Below are 11,337 nucleotides of genomic sequence, written 5' to 3' on the forward strand. Positions count from 1 at the left end.
GTCCCTGTGCTTTGTTAAGCTTGTTCTAAGTAGGTGCTTTAGACCACTGAGCCATCTCACCAGCCCCAGCTCTGACTTTTGGTGATCCTCCTGCTTTCAGTTTCTCCAGTGCTGGGATTACAGGCCTAGGCCCTTATGCCTGGACTGTGTCAGCCCGCTCTGGGAGTGGGGCTGGCGAGGCATGTGGTGCCAGGGATCCAACAGCTGTCCCTGCACTTATCTAAGCTTAACTAAGCAGGCGCTTTAGTCCACTGAGCTATCTCTCTGGCTGCATAAATTGGTGTGGTACTTTTTGTGGCTTGCTGGTACTGGGGATTGCCTCCACAACCTCCACACTAAGCTATATCATCAGCCCTTTTTATCTTTCAGTTTGGAACAGGGTCTTGGACAGGGGCTGTAGACCAGTGGTAGAGCTCTTGCCCACTGGGGGGGGGGGGAAATCCTCCTGACCCAGCATCCTAGAATGCTGGGATTATAGGCATGCACCAACATGCCTAGCTGTTCCTTCAGTTATATACATAGAAATATTGAAAAAGGATCATGAATACCTGCATTTATTCTTTATTTTTATTTTTTTTGCATTTATTATTTTTTAATTTAATTTTTATTTATGTGTGTGTGTGTGTGTGTGTGTGTGTGTGTAGCCAGCTCAGCCCATCAGGGGGCGGGGCTGGGCTGGCTGGCAGGCATGTGGTACTGGGGGATTGAACCGCGGTCCCTGGGCTTTGCTAAGCTTGTTCTAAGTAGGTGCTTTAGACCACTGAGCCATCTCACCAGCCTCTTTATTTCACTTTGAGAATTGATTTCTTTGTATTTTATTTTTATTTATTTATTTTTTTTGCAGAACTGGGAATTGAACTGAGGCTCTTGTGCTTGCCAGGGAAGCACTTATTCCACTGAGCCATCTCCCCGACCCCAATTTATTTATATTTTAAAGAGCATAAATTGCAAAGTAAACTAGGCATATTTGAAGAGAAATATTTGGGATGTTTTGTGTTTGGTGCTCAATAAGAAAATTTAATGGAGAATAGACCTAAGATTTTTCTTAATCCCTTTGGGTACGTACTTGAGGAAGGTTTTTCTTTGTATACTTGCTATTAAAATTATGAAAGGTTAGAGGATTTTTTTTTTTTTTTTTTTTTTTTTTTTCTTTTTGAGACAGGATCTCATGCAGTTCAGACTGGCCTTGAGGTCACTTTATAACCCAGCCTCGTCTTAAAATGATCCTCCTGCTAGCCTCCTGAGTGCTGGGATTACAGGCGTGTACCACCGTGCCCAGCTTCTTTTCTTTTTTTTTTTTTTTTTTTTTTTTTGTTTTGCAGAACCAGGGATTGAAATCAGGACCTCGCCTTTGCCAGGAAGGTGCTTATTCTACTGAGCTCTCTCCCAGGCCCCTATTTTATTTTTTTGAGGAAGGGTCACCCTATGTAGTTTAGGTTGCCCTTCAACTCATTGTGCAGCCCAGGCTGGCCTGGAACTTGCAGTGGTTGGTCCTTCTGTCTCAGCCTCCTAAGTGCTGAGATGACAGGTGGGTGCCTCCATGCCCAGCAGTGTGTGTTTAAAAAGCAGTAACTAGGGCCGGCCACATAACTCGGCAGACTAAAGTGACTGCTTAGGCAGAGCACAGCGGCCAGGGTTTGATCCCCGGTGTGCTGTGGTGTAATCTCAGCGGTTGGGAGGCTGAAAACAGGAGGATCACTATGAGTCCAATCTACATAGTGAGAACCTGTAGTCCCCATAGACTCTGTACCAAATGCATAAAAAATAGCAGTAAGGGGGGCTGGGGAGATGGCTCAGTGGAAGAAGCACTTCTCTGGTAAGTGCAAGGGTCTGAGTTCAGTCCCCGGTTCCACAAAAAAAAAAAAAGCAGTAAGTAGCATGGTACTTTGTGCCAACAGTCCAGTACTCTAGGAAGCAAGGAAGGGGATTACAAGCCTGGCTTGGTCAGTTTAGTGACTTATTGAGATCCTGTCTCATTTATTTTATTTTAATTTTTTTGGTGCCAGGAATCGTACTCAGTGCGAGGCACTGCTCATACTAGGTAGGTACTATATATCGCTGAGCTCTATCCAGCTGTAAACCCCAGTCATGTCCTCTCTCATTTAAAAAAAAAAAATGTTGGGCTGGTGAGATGGCTCAGTGGTCTAAAGCACCTACTTAGAACAAGCTAAGCTAAAGCAAAGCACAGGGACCACGGTTCAATCCCCCAGCACCACATGCTGGCTGGCCCCGCTCCCTGGTGGGCTGAGCTGGCCACACACACACACACATACACACACAAAATAAATGAATAAATATAAAAAAAAAAGATTTAAAAAAAAATGTTGGGGATGTAGCTCAGTGTGGTTTAGGGCCAAAGAACAAAAAATAGCAAAGTGTATTTTTATTTTAGAAACAACATGTGGGTATATAGTGTTATGTTAAGTCTTACGTATAAGGGCCGGGGAGATGGCTCAGTGGAATAAGCACTTCCCTGGCAAGCGCAAGGGCCTGAGTTCAATCCCCGGTTCCGCAAAAACAGTCTTACATTTAAAAGAACAAAACTGGGGCTGGAAAGATAGCTTAGTAGAATAAGTACTTACCTGGCAAGCGCAGGGTCCCAGAAAGCCGCATCAAGGACCCAGAACCATACAATTTGGGGCTGGCCAAATAGCTCAGCAAGGACCACGGTGATAGCTCAGTGGAATAAGCACTTTCCTGGCAAGTGCAGGGTCTTGAGTTCAATCCCCAGTACCCAGTACTATAAAACAAAACAAAACAACAAATAGCTCAGCAGATTAAAGCGCCTGCAAGGAGACACAGGAGCTGGGAGTTTGATCCCAGGGGGCCTGCCTGGCAGGCCCCAGTTTGGCTCACTGACAGTTGTACGGTGGCGCACGCCTATAATCCCAGCACGTGGGAGGCTGTAAACAGGCGGATCATTTAGTAATGAGACTCTGAACATCCTGTATACCCTTCCTTAAAATACAAAATAAATAAATAAAATAAAAGAACAAAACTGCTCATGGGTTCTGTGGATGGAACTCAGAGCCTTCTTCGTGCTCAGCCCAGAAGTATGTCTTGGTCTTTTCAATTCAAACATTGCAAGCTTTGCTAGTGTGGCTCAAAGTTACACAGTAATTCACTTACCTAATTTAATTAAAAGTTTATGTTTACTTTTAGGTAATTTCAGTTTATACTCTCAGTTTGTTTAATGTATCCTATGCTAACAAATCAAAATCTGTGTATGAACTGTAGTAAACTGCACATTAGCTATATGCTAGTTCTCAGATTTTCCTCAGGCAGTTCATCCATTATTTTGAAGGTGTACATTATATGGGACATTATTTTTTTATGCTCACAGGTGAGTCATTCTTTTAAAAAGGCCCAATGTACCCAATAGACCAGCTCTTTAATAGCAGATGGAATAGCTGCAAGGATGGCAGGGTAGCGTTTTGTCTGTGACATGTTCTCTGTGCAATTCAGGCTGGCTTTGTTTGCACATTTATTTATTTATTTATTTATTTATTTATTTATTTATTTATTGTGGTACCAGGGATCGAACTCAGGACCTTGCACTTGTGAGACATGAGACAGGTTCTTATGCCACTAAGCTGTCTCCCCAGGCTTCAGGCTGGCTTTGAATTCACTTTGTAGCCCAGGGTGGCCTTGAATTTATGGCAATCCTCCTGCTTCATCCTCCCAAGTGCTGGGATTAAGGCATGTACCATCATGCCTGGCCTAGGTATTTCATTTAATACCTTTTTATTTCGTTAGAGATGGGGTCTTGCTATGTAGTTGAGGACACCCTTGAACTCACTGTGCATTCTGTACTATGTATTCTCAGTGTTAGGATTACAGTTATGTGCCACCATGCCCTACTTCATTTAATACTCTTCGTAGTCCTGTACAGTGGATTGTGTTGTTATCTTAATTGAGAAAAAGTCTCAGAGAAAATGATTTGTCTCTTGTTACCTTGTAAGTAATAAGAAAGCTGTTATTTTCAAAGTCCTCTTTGACTTCCAAACCATAGTTCTTCCAGTCTGCCCTGCAGAAAGGACAATTAGTATGTGACTGGGAGGATGCCATGCATACATAAGTGACAAAATGGGGAGGTCACCTTGAGCCACAAGCTTCTTTTCTTGGGCTGAGGATGGAGCTCAGTGGTGGAGCACTTGATTCTCACTTGTGAGCCGTGGGTTCCACCCCCAGAGCCACAGAACAAGCACAGCATTGACTTGAGCAGCAACAGCATTGGTGCATTGAGTAGTGGTGATTTTTTTAGGCACAAGTCAGCATTACCAGACAAAACTCTTTGAATTACTAGTTTGAATTTATCACAAACAGAATTTCTGTTCACGGAAAACAATTTCAAACAACAGATCACCTAGGCTGCAGCCTGGTGATGCATCCCTGTAATCCCAGCACTGGGGAGGCTGACTCTGTGATCACTGTGAGTTTTGAGACCATCCTGATCTACATAGTGAGTTCAAGGTCAGCCAGAACTGCATAGCAAGATCATGTCTCAAAACACAAAACCCTAGCTCACTTAAAGCAGCATTTTTATTAGTGGAATAAAAAGTTTAGTTATATTTCCCTGCTATTTAAATTGAATCCAGGGGTTGGGGAGATAACTCCCCAGTTCTGCCAAAAAATAAATAAATAAAAAAAGTAAATTAAAAATAAATGAAGGCCAGGGAGATAGCTCGGTAGAACAAGCGCTTGCCTGGCAAGGGCAAGGTCCTGAGTTCAATCCCCGGTACCAGGAGGGAAAAAAAAAAAAGATTGAATCCATGGGACAGCCCGAAAAATGTACTAGATCTACAGCTGGCTCTGCTATTAGCTAATTGTATTGTTATGGGACAGTCATTTTACCATGTGAGTCTTGGTTTCCTCATGTGTGTAGGTAATAGTGTAATTTTCTATTTTTTTTTTTTTTTAGTACTGGTGATTGAAGCCAGGGCCTGACCTATGCAGGCAGGTGCTTTATCACTGAACTGCTTACTCCCTAGGCCTTTTAAAATTTTTTTGAGTTCCAGGCCAGCCTTGGACTACATTGTGAATTCAAGGCTGGTGTGGACTACATAGCCAGATCCTGCCTCAAAAAATAAAAGTTTTGGGGGCCAGGGAGATGGCTCAGTGGAATAAGTGCTTCCCTGGCAAACGCAAGGGCATGAGTTCCATCCCTTGTTCCACAAAAAAAAAAAAAAAAAAAAAAAGTTTTTGAGACAGGGCCTTGCCAAATTGTCCAAGGGGGGGGCCGGGGAGATGGCTCAGTGGAATAAGCACTTCCCTGGCCAGCACAAGGGTCCAAGTTCAATCCCTGGTTCTGGGGGGGAAAAAAAATTGTTCAAGGCGCCATGAAACTGGGAATTGTCCCTCAACTTCCCCAGGAGCTGGGATTACAATTGTGAGCCACAGTGCCAGCAATTTTTGTTTTTGGTACTGGGAATCAAACTCAAAACCTTGCACTTGCCAGGCAGATGCTGTGGCACTGAGTGATGTTCCTGACTCTACCCAGCAATTTCTTTTCTTTTCTTTTTTTTTTTTTTTGCGGAACCAGGGATTGAACTCAGGACCTTGCGCTAGCCAGGGAAGTGCTTATTTTACTGAGCCAACTCCCTGGCCCCTACCAGCAATTTCTAAATCCTTGTTATATCTAGCCTATATACATTGTTTCTCTTGTACTCTGTTATGCTACATGGTTTCTAGGATGTATACATACACTGTTTCCTGAGTCCACATTCATTCATAGAGGGAAATAGCAACATGAATAATACAAACAGCAATTAATCCAATCACTGTTGACCTTAGGATATGACTGTTTTGTTTGAGCCAATATGAAATTTCCTTCTATGCTGTCAGTGGTTGGAAGTCATATAACCACATAATCAAGTCATTATTGATCTCCTTTTATGTGCATCGCATTGAGAAAGAACACTAGTACTTTAAGAGAACACCATTGCTTATAGTTGGCTTGATAAATGACATTGTAATCAAGATGCAATTATATAAGAGTGTTAATCACTTTATGTCATAGAGGCAATAAGTTCTCTCTTTTTTTTTTTTTGGTGGAACTGGCGATTGAACTCAGGCCCTTGTACTTGCCAGGCAATTGGTTATTCCACTAAGCCATCTCCCCGGCCCCCAATAAGTTCTCTTATTACAGTGAGATGAGCATACTTAGATTTGGGTGGATGTTGCACATTGTTAGAGCTTGGGGTGAGGCCCCTGGCAGGCCTGTGGACCCACAAGTGTAGGTAGTGTTGTGCTATACGAGGGGCAAGGCTTTCGCTAACACTCCACTCTGCCCCAGTGCGTGTAGCTTGATAGTAACCTTTGCTACAGATACAGAAAAAAAAAAAAGAGAAGAAAAAGCGGGGGGGGAAAGAAAGATTTGGATGGATGGGCCAGGGAGATAGCTTAGTGGCATAATTGCCTGCTTGGCAAGTGCAAGGTTCTGAGTTCGATTCCTGGTACCCAAAAAAAAAAAATAATAATAATGGAATAAGATTTGGATGGAATCCAGCTCTGCTTTCTTCATTCCAGGACCAGGGATTAAGCCCAGGCCTTGCACATGCTGCCATTGAGCTTTATACCCACCACTTTCAAGGCTTTCTGTTTTTGAGACAAAGTCTTGTTTTGTAGTTCATTCAGGCTGTTCTTGAACTCAGGGCAATTCGTCTGCTTCAGCCACTCAGACACAGGGATCACAGATGTGCGCCACCATGGCTGGCTTTAGTTTGAGACAGGGTCTTGGTGCGTTATGCAAGCTGGCTTCAAGATTGTGATCTTCTCTGCCTCCTGAGTAGCTGGGATTGCAGGTGCCATCGTGCAGGTGCCAGCATGCCCAGCTGACCTCTGTTACTTGCATAAAGCTCACATCGTTTTTTCTCCTCCATTAAGAACCATGTGCTTTATTTATTTATTTATGTGTGTGTGTGTGTGTGTGTGTGTGGCCAGCTCAGCCCACCAGGGGGCGGGGCTGGCTGGCATGTGGTGCTGGGGGATTGAACCGCGGGCCCTGTGCTTTGCTGAGTTTAGCTTGTTCTAAGTAGGTGCTTTAGACCACTGAGCCATCTCACCAGCCCCTTTATTTTTATTTTGTTTTGATGGAACCGGGGATTGAACTCAGGTGCTTGTGCTTACCAGGCAAGCACTTATTCTGCTGAGCCATCTCCCCAACCCAGCACCATATGCTTTAGATTTGCGCTGAGTGAAGCTGCACATGAACCCGAGTTCTGGGAGTGTCACACTTTTCTGGCAGGAGAGCTGTCGGCCCTGTGCTGTCTGGTCTCATCTTGCACACACCAGTACGCAAACATTGGGACACACGAGCACCACATTGTCTCACTGTGGTGCTTCCTGACTGCAGTCTGTGGGGCGTGAACACCACTGAAGATGGGAGAGCGGGGCCAGGGAGATGGCTCAGTAGAGTAAGTGCTTGCCTGAAGATGGGAGAGCTCTGAGGAGTGCAGGCCGAACAGCTGCTCTGGAGAGCAGAGTCCAGATGGGTGTCATTCCGCCACTGACTGGTTCTCTGGATACTGTAAATCCAGAAATGAGATGTGTTTTTATTCTGACATGAGATAAAGATATTTCTGCATTTAGTTGAGAGTTACCTATAAAGTAGCATTGTCACTAATGGCAAATACTTTTTTAAAAAGTTTTAATGAGAGTGTTTTATAGCATATAGTTGCTTAATAATTCATTGTTTTGTAGAAGGAAATCAGTTCAAGGGAAGGAATGCTACATTTTTCTTCTATACTTTTCTCCTAATGTGCTCAAAACAAATTTAGTCATCAATAATAAAAAACTTGCTAATATGAGATATTTATGTATCTTAAAAAGATGCAATTAGAGTGGCTTATAGGCCATCTTGCAAATGAACTGGTTTTTGGGCCGGCTCAGCCCGCCCTGAGGTGGGGGCTGGCGCTGCATGTGGCGCCAGGGATCCAGCTGGGGTCCTCTGTGCCTGCCTAAGCAGACCATGAGCTATCCCGCTGGCCCACAAATGAATTTTTCTTGAGCAAACATTTCTTTATTTTGGAAAAAGGGTCTCGTTTTGTGGTTCAGGTTGCCCTTGAACTCACAGTGATTGTCCTGCCCCAGCCCCCTGGAATGCTGGCGTTAGACATGTAGCACTCTACCCAGAGCTTTTTTTAAAAAAAAAATTTGAATATAGGGTATCAACTACACTCAGCGATCTGCCTGTACTCAGCCTTCCAAGAGCTGGGATGGAGGTCTTGCCACACCCAGTCTCAATAGCAGGCCCGGGAGGCAGGGCCGGCTTGGCGGGCCAGGGATTTATTTTTCTTAAACTGGGGTTCACAAATAATAAAACATAAAATGAATAAAAGATAAAAAAATAGGTAAAAAAAAAAAAAAAACAACTTTCAAATGCCTTCTATTCTTGTCAATGTCTGGATCACATCTTCAGGGTCCCTAGTCTATGAACATAGTGGATGCTTCAGCTTTTTCAGTTTGATACTTTTTTTTTTTTTTTTTTTTTTTTTTTTGTGGAACTGGGGATTGAACTCAGGACCTTGCGCTTGCCAGGGAAGCACTTATTCTACTGAACTATCACTCTGGCCCCAAGAATGGTACTTTGATAGACTGGAAGCTGTTTGGTATGGGGTCATAGCTGTATAATCCCAGCATTTAGGAGGCTGAGGCAGGACTGTCGCCATGAGTTTGAGGTCCACCAGGACTACATAGAATTCAATGCCAGCTCAAAGTCATGCGGACACTGTCTGAAAAAACTGAACCAAACCAAAGCAAAAAATTGAAAATCACAAGTGACTTCTTTATTAGTTCAGTTGGATTTGAAACTCAGAGTATCAAATGATAGCCCATAGAATTGTGTCGGTACAAACCCCATATCTGCATTAAAATAGAGTGTGGAAGAACAAGAAGTGTTGACTAGAATCTAAAAACAATGAAGGCAGAGAAGCAGGCAGCTACTTTTTATTCAGCTTTAATCTTAGTGAAAGCAGAAAATGTTGAGAAACCGTGTGGTAGTTACAGTACCTGTAAATCCTCCTATTGAATGCTTGTATAGCGTCACTCCACTAAGGGAATCACACAGAAAATGGGGTGATTTAAAGTTCTTGTACATTTGTAACAGAACAAAATCATGATATTTTTGGATTTTTTTCCTTTTTTTTTTTTTAAAGTGTGGTGTATATTTAAAACCATAAGCAAGGGCTGGTGAGATGGCTCAGTGGTCTAAAGCACCTACTTTAGAACAAGCTCAGTGAAGCACAGGGACCACGGTTCAATCCCCCAGCACCACATGCCAGCCAGCCCCGCCCCCTGGTGGGCTGAGCTGGCCACACACACACACACACAAAATAAATAAATAAAATAAATAAATTTAAAAAAAAAATAAATAAAACCATAAGCAAGATAAAGTGCTCTGGGGCCGGAGAGATGGCTCAGTGGAGTAAGCGCTTCACTGGCAAGCGCAAGGGTCTGAGTTCAATCCCCGGTTCCGCCAAAAAAAAAAAAAAAAAAAAAAAAAAAAAGGCCTCTCCCCCTGGGCTGTATTCCCAACTTTTTTTTCCTTTTTTTTTTTTTTTTTTTTTTGTGGAACCGGGAATTGAACTCAGGCCCTTGTGCTTAGCAGGGAAGCGCTTATTCCACTGAGCTATCTCCCCAGCCCCCTCAACTATTTTAATTTAAATTTTTTTTTCTTAATGAGACTTAAGAAAAAAGTCTTACTGGTCTTACTGTGTAAATCAGGCAAACCTTGAACTTGAGGGGCTCTTTCTACTTTAGCCTTCTGAGTGCTGAGATTACAGGTCTGCATCACACCTGGCTGCTTTTTATCTTTAAAATATTTAAAAATTTTTTTGACTTGCAAGGGTAGAAGCTCTAAATCCGTTTAAATATAAAGAGAAAAAGGAAAGGAAATAAGAAATCAGGTTTAAAGAGTGCTGTAGTATATAGGAAGCTTTCATTAATTTCTTTTTTTTTAATTTTTTTAAAAATTTATTTATTTGTGTGTGTGCGCGGTCAGCTCAGCCCACCAGGGGGCGGGGCTGGCTGGCATGTGGTGCTGGGGGATTGAACCGCGGTCCTTGTGCTTTGCTAAGCTTGTTCTAAGTAGGTGCTTTAGACCACTGAGCCATCTCACCAGCCCTTAATTTCTTTTTTGAGACAGGGTTTTACAATGTAGCTCAGACTGGCCTTGAACTCACTATGTAGCCTAGCTGGCCTCAAACAGCAGTCCCCTTCCTGGTTCATCCCCTCAAGTACTAGGATTGTAAGTGTGTATTTTAAAAAATATTTTTGTTGTTTTGAGACAGGATCTTGCTATGTAGTCTAAGCTGGCCTTGAACTCAGGGTGATCCTCCTGCCTCAGGCCAATGCAAAATTTCATTTATAATTTAAAGTGGAAAGTCAGGGCTGAATGTAGCTCAGAAGTAGAACTCTTACCTAGCATGCATAAGGCCCAGAGTTTGATCCCCAGTGCTGCAAAAACAAAGTTACAGAAGTAGAAAAAAAAAGAAAGTGAGCCTTTAAGTCAGCTTAGCAGAATTCCTAAAGTTCTTGCACAGGTCAAATTAACTTTGTAATATGATGAATAACACAAGGCTGACAGTGAATTTAAGAATGGAGAAGAGGATGCAGTGGAGTTTTAATAATGAACACAGGGCTGGGGATGGAGGGAACACAGGGTGGAGCGCCTGTCTGGCAGACGCAGTGCGAGGGCGTGAGTACAATTGCCCATACCAGCCCCTGCCCCCTCCCCCCAAAAACCCCTTCAGGGTGTTGATTAGTGTCCTTTAGGAATGTATATATACCTATTCTGTGTGAAATAAAGGTCAGAAGAGATGGTTCTCTACAGTCATGTGCAACTTGTGATAAGGGAAGACAGTGTGGTTAGTGGAAAAATAGAATGGGCTTTGAACTGTGGGCCTTGGTTCCAGTTCACTTACTTTGCTGTGACCTTGAACAGATTATAGTATACTCTTCCTCCCCGCCACCCCCTTTTTTATGTATTTAGTTCGGGGTCTACAGAGTCACCACACTGATCAGACTTGTAGTGATCCTCCTGTTTTCAGCCTCCCAAGTGCTAGGATTACAGACTCGGGCCTCCATGCCCAGTCTCAGTTGCGGTCTCAGTGCACCCAGAGGGCGGGGCCCAGCACAGCTGGGGATTGAACGCCTGGCCCCTGCCTAAGCAGGCCCTTTAATCCGCTGAGCTATCTGGCCAGCCCTCTCTTTTCCCCTTTTTTGCTGCAGATTAAATTGTTCAAAATGATGCTTTATGTTTGCCGTCTTAGGAGAAATGTAAAATGAATCATAACATTGCATGCCTTTTATATACTCCTTCCCAGGCTTGAGTCAAGA

The 11,337-nt window shown here is 43.3% G+C and overlaps 1 protein-coding gene and 1 non-coding gene across 2 annotated transcripts in view; both read left to right on the plus strand.

The window, feature by feature from the left end:
* Glg1 (golgi glycoprotein 1) overlaps window positions 1-11,337 on the plus strand; it is a 125,395-nt gene that overhangs the window by 3,042 nt on the left and 111,016 nt on the right. The window lies entirely within an intron of this gene.
* Window positions 6,179-6,329, plus strand: LOC111815131. Its single transcript, XR_002819915.1, has one exon. It is a non-coding gene; the product is annotated as a small nucleolar RNA SNORA62/SNORA6 family (small nucleolar RNA).

The sequence above is a fragment of the Octodon degus genome, unplaced genomic scaffold (genome assembly GCF_000260255.1).
Source record: "Octodon degus isolate 3935 unplaced genomic scaffold, OctDeg1.0 scaffold00011, whole genome shotgun sequence".
NCBI classification, from domain to species: Eukaryota; Metazoa; Chordata; class Mammalia; order Rodentia; family Octodontidae; genus Octodon; species Octodon degus.